We start from the raw sequence: 11025 nt of genomic DNA, 5'->3' as shown, positions 1-11025 counted from the left end.
CTGGAATGACAATTTTGGCACATTGTCAGCCCCTCTATTTGAAAAGAGTAATAAAAAATAAAATATAGGATAGAGACTTTATTTTTGTTCCACTTTTACCCACAACCCAAGATTATTAGTGAATTTTAGAAGATAAAAATATAAACAAATAGGCATATGATATTAATTTAGAAGGTGAGAGGGTAAAAGTGTAATAAAAAGAATGTTATAACTACGGACTTCCAGATGACCATTGCTTCCAATGGTTAACTGACGATGCTTGATCTATGTAAATTGCTTTCAATAGAAAACACCACCAATATGCAGCACTTAAATGGGAAATTTTGCAACAAGTTGATTGGAGATTCAGTATAGAAACAAACAGTTCTAACTGGTACATCGGCAGCTATATTTTTATTCAAATCATAAAAATCGATTATTTTCATGAAGTAGAAGTAATATTTTCAGTGCTTCACATGTTTCCAAACTAAGTCAACATTGTTAGTCATGGATAATACAAACTTCAACAGTGATTATTTGGGGTGCACGTTGAAGTATAAGGAAATAAGTAGCAATGTAGATTCCAAGAGCTAATATACACCAGAAAAGTTAACGATGCTACGTATCCCAATTTAGAAATCTTTTAGTTCTTGCTTACTACAAGATTAATACAACACACACAGAAAATGACATTTTCATGTATACATCAGAACATTTCTACCCTTAAATGAACAATATTGGTGGTTTTTGGGTAATTTCTCCCCGTTTGATTGGGACAGTGATAGGTCGAAATTTGTTATTAAATTTATAATTAATTTTCTCTTTATTCTTACCGAATATTGTTTTAATTGTCGGATTCTACTCATGTTTGGCGTTTTGTATTAATTGCAGGGCATTAGAGTAAAAAGTGCTAAAAGGGGGTGATTTTCTTGGAGTTGATTGTCAAATGCAAGTTTTTCAATTCAAGATGGAGTCTACATGGAGTATTGGTTGAAAATTAGAAAACTGCCACTTTTTATTAGATGTTTTATTAGGGAACAACTAGCACCATTTTGAGGGTTTTCCTTTTTCAATTAGATTTGGAGTTTTATTTATTTTCCTTCGGTTGGTAGAGGCGGAGGATTGGTACTTAATAGAAAATAGAACAAAGCCTCACGAAGGGGGACTTGGCCATTCTCTATCGTTTTCTTCCTTTCCTTTCGTTTAACTATTGTATGCTTATGCGATTGAATTCAATGTCGTGCAACTAAATTTCCTTTTTCTAGCCGAGGAGTAACACAAATTTGGTTCATCTACGTCTGTGAGATCTAATCGTTTTTATTGATTTCTTTTATTCACTAATATTTGTATGTCTTCTAGTTTAATTTCTCATTATTGTTAGTTGTTTGAATATCAAAGACGCCTGATATTTAATTCAATCTAGCGAACTATTGTCAATTAGGACAGTTAAATCCATAATTATTTAATTGTCTTAAATTAGTGACAACTAACGTAATTGAGGTCACGTTAGAAAGATATACGATCTAATTTAAATAAACCTTAATAGTACGTTTATTGATTAGATCAGAATTTTTCTAGTTTTTAATGCAAGTAAGAAATTAAATTCTATGGGCGTACTTAGGGTAGTTTCTTTGTTAGAGAAGTAGTTAATAGGCATACTTTAACTATCGAGACATTAAGGAAAAGTTAGTTGTTTATCGCGTGTATGACAACTATAACCTGTTTATTAGTGAATAATTGAGAGAATTTTTGCATCGATGATCAGTTGTATGAACCACTTCCAGAGTTAATTCCTTGGCGAGAGCTTGTTAATTCTTGGTTTAATTTAATTTACTCTTGTTTAATTACTTTTATTTTCATTAAGTGTTTTATTCTAATTTTAAATCTCCCAAAACCCCCCCCTTAATTGACTATGTTTGAAAAGAAACAAGTTTCCTCCAATTCTTGTGGAGACGACCCTACTTGCCATTGTACTCGTTTATATCTTTTAGAGTAGGAATTTATTATCGCACAGGTGCGACACTTGTCCGACAGCCTATCACATCCTACTGCCAGGGGTGCTTGGTGTGATTTTGAAAACATAGGGGGTGCTAGGCTGATTAGAAGAAACCTTAGAGGAGGTTCTGATATTAATCCTGTAGACACCAAAATTTTACCAATTCATTTTATTTTTATTGTTATCTTTAATTTTTTTAAAGTTGTTTAAATGAAATCATTTTTACTTGATTGGTTTTCTTTTGTATGAAAGTGAAGAAAGGAAAAGAAAAAAAAATGGAAGTGAAAAAAAAAATCAGATTTTTGCATAAAAAAAATTTTGAAGCTTCGTGTGTGTGTGTGACGCACACGCGTAGTTTCCTTCTTCTCCAGAATTGCAGCAAAGGCAAACTAGTACGACAACTGGATTTTGGAGCATTTTGGATTCAAATTTTCTTTCTTTTCTTTTTCCCCAAACATATCAGTACAAGAGGCCACCTCATCCTACTAAGAACCATCAAGAATCTTCTGGAAAAGTGGCAATCGAATGGTCCAAAAAATAAGCAGCAAAAATGGTTTCATCTCAACCCTTGAGAGGAGGGTTTTGAGAAGTTTGATCTCATTTAAATAGCAAAGGACGTAGCTTTAGGGTAAAGGGGAGGAGAGGAAAGTCAGCTGCACAAAAATCTGGGGTAGGAAAGAAAGAAAAGAATGAAAAAGAAAGGCAAACAAAAAAAAAAATTTTGTAGAAAATTTTCCAAAAGAACAGTCTGGTCGACTAGCTATCTTGGAGCTTGATTTACTCCTTCGATACAGCTCCATTGGGGGAGATTGTTTCTGGGTAATCTAGGGGAGTCCCAGTACAGAAGTTTTTTGTTTTTAAGAAAATTTTTTCCTAGACAAAATGTTTCCGAAAACCCTTTCGGAATAGAAGCCCTCAATTTGCTGCTCTCTATCCACGGTGGGTCCTTCCTGAATTTTCAGCTTGAAGATTTCAACAAATCTTCTTTTCCTTCCCGCGTTTTTCCTGTTTCTAATCTATCCCGAAATCATCCTACAGATTATTCCACGTGAATTTTTTTCCCCCTTACCCATCTCGACGTTGTGCAAGAGATTTGAGTAATGTTATAAGAGCTTATTTTTCAAAAAAAGGTTGAAATCTATATTTTTTTAAGATTATTTATAAGAGTTTTTGGACCTTGTTTGAGGTTTATTTGAGTCCATAATGTCATGAGTTTCGTGGATATATAAAAATCCGGGTTTAAAAGTAAAAAAAAAGGACTTCCAGTGAGTTTTCGGCCATTTTGATCAGAATTTTTCCAATTTCCGACAGGTCAACCCGCCAGAAGTTTTTTTTAAATTTCTTTTCTTTTATTTTTGCCCCGATTTTTCTTGTTTTGTTTTATTAGGTTTGATCCGATTTAGGCCGTAAATGGCTACTGAAATGTGTTTTTGGGCTGAAAAAAATTGGGCCAAAACTTGATTTTTAGTTGGATTCATGTATGGGCTTTGTAGCTTAGGCCCAAAATTTTGTGATGGATTTGATTTAATAAATGTTAATGGATTGATTGATGGGCCAAGATGTTTGGGCCCAAGTTAAACCAACTAAGGAAAATGGCAATGATTTTGCAATTTAGTCATTGATTTTTGAGTAATTTCACTATGGCTCTAAAATTTTGGAGTTCTTTCAATTAGGTCTTTAATTTGCACTTTGGTATCTGAACTTTATCTTTTATTGAATTTTGATCCCTAATTTTTTTCAATAATTATAATGTGACCCTAAAATCCTTTTAATTTTTTCAATTTTGTCCCTAATCTTCATCATTTCTTAACTACAATAGTTTATCTCATTTAATTGTTAATCATGCTTTATTTAACTGCATTTAACTAGCAAATTTTAGGAATTTTATGTTTATTCATATTTCTTTATAATAATAAAGTGAATTTGCTATATGTTTACATTTTTAAAAATTATTAGTTAAATTATTGCCTAGACTATTTTGTTGGTTTTGAAGTATAAATAGGGCAAGTTCTATCTTATTTAACCACTACTTCAAGGGAGGTACTTTTTATTATTTTAGTTCTTTTATGTGCTCCTATTTGTTTTTTATATAGGTAATTGCATGTTTTAAGTGCCTTTTCTTTTCTTTTATCTTATCTTATTCATTTTTAGCTTTCATTTATTTTATTTATTTAAAATTTGATGATTATTTGGGAGGCATTTAAAGGCCAAATTATAATAGATAGGTGTCCAAGAAATGTATTCAGTGAAGCCATGTAATTAGTTAGATAGATTTTATTTTCATCGAAATTGTAATTAGTTAGATAAATGTAACAGATAGATTTATTATTTTCAAAATTCCCCTTCTAGATTGTAGTTAGGGTCTCCAATGTAATAGTTAATATTTATTTACTTGCATGCTTGTGTGCTTATGTGTTTTATTCGCTTTCTCTAGGATTTTACATCTAGATATTATACCTATGTGCTATGTGCACTATATGCTCTATATGTTTTATGTGTTTTAATTATGTTTCATATGCTTTATTTATTCATAATAAATGCATGACATCGCCACACTAATTCAATGCTAGTTGTGGTCTTTCTCCATGATTTCTCACTAGTCCAATGCTAGTGAGGACTTGTAGAAAAGGAATAATCCAATTCTAGATCCTTTAAATCATTTTCATGCTAGATTCATATCTTGTGTGACATTTATTACATCTCATACATTTTTTTTTTCCTATTTTTAGATTATTTTCAATTGCATGACATTTCCCCTACTATCATTCTCTTACCCTCTATATGTTTAGATCATATCATTTAGAATTGCATTTCATTCTAGGAAGTTAGAAGTAGGCTAGTCCATTTGCTTGATTAGATTAGGAGAGTCACCTTTTGAATATAGAAAATGAGCGAGTATGACTTTTTAGCCTTAGCACGCTATTACCCCTCTATAAGAAGAAAAATTAAGTCATGAATTTGAGTCTCCCATACCCATCATGTTGCATTCCCCTTTTCTAGGTCATGTACATTTATCTATATTATAATTTCCTTTTTGAATCTTATCTTTTGCACTTTTCGTGACCTCTTCAAAGAATCATTTTTGGGCATTACAATTAATGTGATTGGTACCAATTAAATTTTGAAGAGACATTTTGACCCTCCCGATAACTTTTAGGTCTAGATTTGCATCCATATAGAAGCATCCAAAATGTGATAAATTTTATAGATTAGATTAGAAAATTTTTTGACTAAATCTCACAACTAATTTTGGCTATGTTGAAAGGGTACCTTAGATCAAATCTTTGCTTTTCCTTTCTTCAAACATGATTCCCGAACTCTTTTCTCTTGTTTTCAAAGATTTGGAATTGTCTAAAAGGGTTTTATTTGTTTTTATTTTAAATATATGTTGGATGACTTTCTATACCTAAATTCAATACCAAGTGGCAACTCTACTCTTTTTTAAAAATTCCTTTTAGACTATTATTTTGGACTCAAACCATCGCATATTTTAAGTCCCATTTTTGATCCTTTTTCTTTATTTATTTTCTAAAATCAAAAACTCATTTTTTTAACGTAACTTTTTCTTTTATTTTAAAAAATGGAGCGCGACAAACCCTAAACTAAACAACATTCCATTACCTTAAAAATAATCCACAATGGATTTAAGGATGGGAGGTTGAGATTCACATGTGTCAAAAGTTGAAGCACTCTCCGATTATCGACAGAGTTTGACTATGTTTGTCCATACAACGTTAGGAAGTTGTCATTGTCCGTTCGTACAATTTTGGTCAACCTCCGACCAAACTAGGCCCCAGCTTAGCATCTTCCACAGGGTGTCACTTGCTCACGTACAGTGTTTTGAAAATCGGATCAGGCTGGCCAGTTTGACTGGTTGAATCGCAAAATGGCCATGATACTGGTCCGGTTCTATATTAAAGTTGACTTTGTAAGAAAATCGGTCAAAATCAGTCAAACCCCGTCAAAATTGGTGAACCAGTGGTTTCTAGTTTTTCAACTTTCTTCTCAATATTTTTTTAAGTTTTAAAAACACAACTACCAAGGATCGAACTCCGGACCTTTGTAACAGAAGACGAATGTAGTAACCATTGTACCATCACATCCTATTAGTCTTTTTTTGATAACTCATTTATATAAAACAAACATCCATCTTTCTTTTCTCTGTTTTTCCTATAAAATCTCATCCTCTCATGACTCTTTCTTTCTAATCTTGAACTCTCTCTCTCTCTTTCCCCTCTTTTCTTTTGCCACTCCCTTTTTAATCAAACCTCTTTAGTTTTAATTTATTGATGTTTTCTTCCATCTTTTAATTTTGTTTTTGTCCATTAAATTGAAAAAAAATTTAAAAAAGAATTATTTTTCTTTAACCCTAAAGACTAATTATTAAATGCCACAACCATTCACTTTTATCTCATTTTTTATTTCTTATCAAATTTGCATTTCTATTTTCGATTCTCCTGATTTCCTTCAAACTCCAAACTTCTTTTTTTAATTGCAATCTCTAAATTCGAAAAGTGTAAATTAAAATTTAAACTCACAATGTCTAAATTCCCGTAAATGTTAATTTTGTACAATTTTAAAATATTGTGATATTTTTGGGTTGGATTTAAGATTATTTTTGGTAGATATAATTGAGATTGAGATAAAATTTATTTGTTTCAACTTATAATTTAAGAAGTTTATTTTTGAAAATCCAAGTTATTTGAAAATATTAAACTTTTCATCATATAAAGTTTTAAATTAGTCTATTGCATGTCTTATTTTGTGCATATATATATATATATACTTATATAAATTATTTTTTTAAAAATTTATTGAACCAGGGTTCAATCAGTTCAACCGGTTGAACCTTGACCCGAACACTTTATCGATTCAATTAAGGTTCGACTTTTAAAACATTGCTCATGTACCCTTTTGTCTGCAGTCTGGCTCTTACCATTATTTATGACTGTGACTTTCCTTTACCATTTGCATTTTCTGTGGTGCGAATTTTTCTATGAGAATTATCTCATTGTTTTTACTTTTGTTTTTTTCCCTATTTGTTTTTTTGGAGAATAATAATGTATTGGTATGCATTTTAAAATCTGAACCATGAAAATATTCACAAGTCATTTATTTATTGCGTTCTGCCTCTTTTTTATAAGTTGGAACTTGGAGATGGAACAACTGAGAATTGAGCTTGCGAGATACTAACAAAAGTTTGAATGCCTTTCAAGATAAAGTAACACTTTCTTCAAAAAGATAAAGTGACACTTAGCGAATGAATAAATGACAATTGGGTATGCCACGTGCTAAGGAAAAGCCAAATGTATTTGAAGACAAGTGGCCACTTTATGAAAGTTATTCACAGATGATAAAATCAGAAGTTGAGATATGGCGCTAAGACCATAAGCTAGTAAAGTTCAGATATGGGGAGAAGACTACTAGTATTTGAGGTACCCTTGCGTATTTGTAGAAGCTCGGTGGTTAAAAAATATATATATATTATATGGATTAATCTTTTATATATTGACAGTGTATACGCTTTCACCATTAGATGTATGATACATTATTCGAATTTGAATTTGAAACTCAAATTTTACATATATCTCATATATCTAATTATGCTAATCTATAGACCGTCGATATATATATAAGATATACTCTATATATGTGTGTATAATGCTTATATATATATATATGTCTGTGTGTGTATGTATAATGCTTAGTTATGTTACCACTAGTTAAGTTTTTATATGTTGGTTCTTTTTAGTTTATGTCAGCATATTGGTTCTTATTTTTAGTTAAATTTATTAACCAAACAAAATGTACCACATTTCGAACATGTTGCACACGTTAAAAAAAAGAGACATACTTTCCAACATCATCTTGAATTTCAATTTTTTAATATGGTAAAATTATTTTGGTACTTAAATTTTCAAGTCCATATCATCTCAACTCTACCCACGTTGGAATCCTCAATTTAAAGCTTTAAAAACTGAATGGTTTTCTCGTGGTTTCAATGAAAAATAAACAAATAACAAAGCTGTATATGTTTCTAAATTGATATTACAAGAGCGAGAAAAAAAAGTAGTGAAAAGGTGAATTTATCAATGTATTAATTTGATTTTGATTTTTTACTATTGACTATTCGTTTTAACAGAAAAACTAACGATAATACTTTAATTCAAATCATGAGGGATTATATATAGTTTTTGTAAATCATAGGGAGTTATGTGGTAAATCACCAAACTACAAGATGTAATAGGTAATTTACACAAAAAATCATCATTCCAAGACTTCCCATACAGTCATACACATGATATCGGACAAGGATTTAGTGCAGTTGTATTCTGTGCTGTTCTATCCAGTTGTTGTGCATGCTCAATTTTTTTGTGTACAAATATATGAAAATATTGTACTGAATATATTTTAAGTATTTTATTCTTGTACATCACTTTTATTACAAATACAACAATGTAACGTAATTATACACCAACTAATATAAAAAGTACAATACCCGGATAGAACCCCATCCGCACTAAATCCTTTCCACATATCTGAAAACAAACCACAACACAAAAGCCAACTAAAAATAAACTTTTACATGTCTGACTTCTCTGGTTTTTTGGCAAGAGAAATGATAAGACTATTATAGAAGCCGTTGCCCAAGCGGAGAACCTTTGCTGCATTCTTCGCAAACCTGTGGAATAAGTCAGGTATAATAGCTTCTCCAAAATGACTTGCTTACTTGGTAATCATCATCAATAGAGAAGCCAGCATCATAACGGACCTTAAAAGTCTCCAGGTATAAAATTTCAAAAGAACCTTCCTCCTCAACTATGCACTTTACTACTTCTAGTGAAGGTGTATAGAGTGGAAGATTGAAACTATCCAATTTTTCTTCCTCCAGAAGTCCCTGCAGATATGCCAATCATCAATTCAATTCAAATTATTTGAAGCACAAGACTTGGAAATTAGCCAAGTTGCTAAAACGTCAACTCTAGAAAAAAAAACGTGCAGTTTTTTTCCTTAATTTCAATATGAATATATTATTATTACTTGTGCTTCAAGTTCATATAAAAAATTTGCCAAAAAAAGATTAAATAATGAACTATTTCTTCCTTTCCAATGCCTTTTTAACCAAAAAGGGGAAAAAAATGATAGCCAACAGATTTAATCCCCCTTTATTTCTAACTTCCAACAAATTATTGGAAAGGAAAGAATTATCTTAAATGTATTGGAGTTGTGTGACCTAACTCCTAATTAAAGGTTACTGCCATCTGAGTTACGGTGAACTTCGTCTACACAAAGTTTATTCTATCAAGGCTACAAAGAATAAAATTGCATCCATTTTGCAGCTAAGGTAGGAACCCTGAATAAGCTAGCTAGCTGTCTAGTTTATTTCAGATAACAAGCAATGAGCATCTGATCATCAAAGAGACAGAGAAATGATAACCTCAACAACCAAGTCGTTTATTGCTCCCTCAAGTAAGTCTATCGTATTCAGGCCGTCGGATTCATCTCCTTTACAAATGCAAGTAAGGAGCATTCGGCCACGTGAAAGCAACTCTTCCGAATGAATCCTTAGAAATGTGGTAAAATCTTTCGTAAATTGGTCCAAATATGCCTTCTCGACGGGCGGAGGACTTGCTTTGGAAGAGTAAATGAACCCTTTGTTCGCACTGATCCCCAATTCAGTTACCAATCCGCTGGGAACCTGCACGTCTAGAGCTGGTAACTTCTATAGTTGGATCATTTTGTTAGTGTTGCATGTGGGAATATAAATCATGAGCCACGAATTAAATAAAATATGTTATTAGTTTCTTCAGAAATCTCTTTCTTCGATTCCTGTGGATATCTTGAGAATTACTAGAGAAATTTCCATGCATAGTTACTAATATGTTGAATGAAAATCATGAACTATTTTTGCTACAAAAAAAAGTAAAAAGATAAAAGGGATTAACTGAAAGACCTGAGATAACAAATGAAGACTGTAACAGGAGTGCAAAAAATGCATGGACTCCTCGGGGAAGAGTCTGCTGTAGAAAGAGCCAGGCATTGCGGCTATTAGGCACGATCCTATTTTGCGTCCATTTTCTTTCTCAAGTTTGCGGTAGAAGCTTGGCAGCAACTTGAAAACTGAATTGAAATCATTTTGGAAAAGATCATTCAGAAAAATCTGAATGGTGGGATGTTCTAATTCATTCTTCGTTTCTTGCCTAACTTTGTCAATACTTCGTACAATGTCCCGAACGGTCAAAAGTGTGTTTGGTCCAGAAGAGCATCCCAAATCCGCAACTTTAATGCACTTGTTGATGTTGGGCAAGTTGGCCCGCAACAATTCTCGTATGCATTGTTCAAGGACGGGTTTCACCTTGGTGAGAACCAGCTGCTACACATAACCACTCCAAAATACAAATGTTAAGGTGGGAAAAAAGACATACTAAGTCAGAGATCAACGTATCATAGCATGATTTACTACTACTCTGTGTGTGTGTGTGTGTGTGTTAAAGAGAGAGACGGAGAGACAGACAGACATTGTACGATGAATTCTTGGCGTAGCTTGTATCGCCTTCGCCTCCATTCATATGCAGGACTTCTTGGAGCTCCATTCATATGCAGGACTTGTACATAAATCGAATTGGGACTGCTAAAGAAGGTGTCTGTTAATGATTAATTGTGCGAAATTTTGGACTTAAATAGCGAAAATTTCTTAGATGCGCATGCTAACTGGCTACCTACGTAGGTAGAAAAGCCTGTCAATTGGTCAGAGAGAAAGAGCACAGCCACAGCCAATCGGAGCCACACACGATTGGGATTAATAGGGGCTAGGCCGGTGAAGAGTTGATTGAGAGTGTACTTTTAAACACGAAGAAATTCTGTTAAGTGGGAAAAGAATTTCAAGTTAGCCCTGGGTAAAGGAACGAAAAATAATAATTATTGGCGTGCATTAAATTCCTTAATAGCAAGAAGTGTTGGAGACTAAAATAAACAATAACGTTAAAAAAAATGTCGACAGGTTAGGGGAGTGTAGTTAAAGGAGGGGTACTGATTTCCCATTAACAACC

The 11025-nt window shown here is 32.5% G+C and overlaps 1 pseudogene; it reads right to left on the bottom strand.

The window, feature by feature from the left end:
• Window positions 1-8461: 8461 nt before the first annotated feature.
• LOC113782755 lies at window positions 8462-10641 on the bottom strand (annotated as a pseudogene).
• Window positions 10642-11025: the final 384 nt, after the last annotated feature.

Source organism: Coffea eugenioides, chromosome 9 (genome assembly GCF_003713205.1).
Source record: "Coffea eugenioides isolate CCC68of chromosome 9, Ceug_1.0, whole genome shotgun sequence".
Classification (NCBI taxonomy): domain Eukaryota; kingdom Viridiplantae; phylum Streptophyta; class Magnoliopsida; order Gentianales; family Rubiaceae; genus Coffea; species Coffea eugenioides.
The sequence above is the reverse complement of the archived record's forward strand: the minus strand, read 5'-3'. Positions and strand labels throughout refer to the sequence as shown.